Below are 973 nucleotides of genomic sequence, written 5' to 3'. Positions count from 1 at the left end.
GGCTAAAGCAGGACCAAACCAGCACTAAACCAGGACTAAACCAGACTAAACCAGAACTAAACCAGGACTAAAACAGGACTAAACCAGGATTAAACCAGGACTAAACGAGGACTAAACCAGGACTAAACCAGCACTAAACCAGGACTAAACCAGAATTAAACCAGGACTAAAGCAGGTCTAAAGCAGGACTAAAGCAGGTCTAAAGCAGGACTAAAGCAGGTCTAAAGCAGGTCCAAACCAGGTCTAAAGCAGGACTAAACCAGGACTAAAGCAGGTCTAAAGCAGGACTAAAGCAGGACTAAAGCAGGACTAAAGCAGGTCTTAAGCAGGTCTAAAGCAGGTCTAAAGCAGGTCTAAAGCAGGTCTAAACCAGGACTAAAGCAGGTCTAAAGCAGGACTAAGCAGGACTAAAGCAGGACTAAAGCAGGACTAAAGCAGGACTAGAAGCAGGTCTAAAGCAGGTCTAAAGCAGGACTAAAGCAGGTCTAAAGCAGGACTAAAGCAGGACTAAAGCAGGACTAAAGCAGGTCTAAAGCAGGCTAGGGACTAAGCAGGTCTAAAGCAGGACTAAAGCAGGTCTAAAGCAGGACTAAAGCAGGACTAAAGCAGGACTAAAGCAGACTAAAGCAGGACTAAAGCAGGACTAAAGCAGGTCTAAAAGCAGGTCTAAAGCAGACTAAAGCAGGACTAAAGCAGGACTAAAGCAGGACTAAAGCAGGACTAAAGCAGGACTAAAGCAGGTCTAAAGCAGGACTAAAGCAGGTCTAAAGCAGGACTAAAGCAGGACTAAAGCAGGACTAAAGCAGACTAAAGCAGGTCTAAAGCAGGACTAAAGCAGACTAAAGCAGGACTAAAGCAGGTCTAAAGCAGGACTAAAGCAGGTCTAAAGCAGGACTAAAGCAGGACTAAAGCGACTAAGGACTAAAGCAGGTCTAAAGCAGGACTAAAGCAGGACTAAAGCAGGACTAAAGCA

General features: G+C 45.1%; 1 long non-coding RNA gene across 1 annotated transcript; it reads left to right on the top strand.

The window, feature by feature from the left end:
* The first annotated feature begins 550 nt into the window (after positions 1-550).
* LOC140350612 (uncharacterized) lies at positions 551-859 on the top strand. The gene is made up of 2 exons (XR_011925218.1): positions 551-652; positions 796-859. It is a non-coding gene; the product is annotated as an uncharacterized lncRNA (long non-coding RNA).
* Positions 860-973: the final 114 nt, after the last annotated feature.

Source organism: Eucyclogobius newberryi, unplaced genomic scaffold (assembly GCF_026437365.1).
Source record: "Eucyclogobius newberryi isolate DKJ021-1_F unplaced genomic scaffold, fEucNew1.0.hap1 SCAF_759, whole genome shotgun sequence".
NCBI classification, from domain to species: Eukaryota; Metazoa; Chordata; class Actinopteri; order Gobiiformes; family Gobiidae; genus Eucyclogobius; species Eucyclogobius newberryi.
Note: the sequence above shows the minus strand (reverse complement) of the source record. Positions and strands in the feature narration are given on the sequence as shown.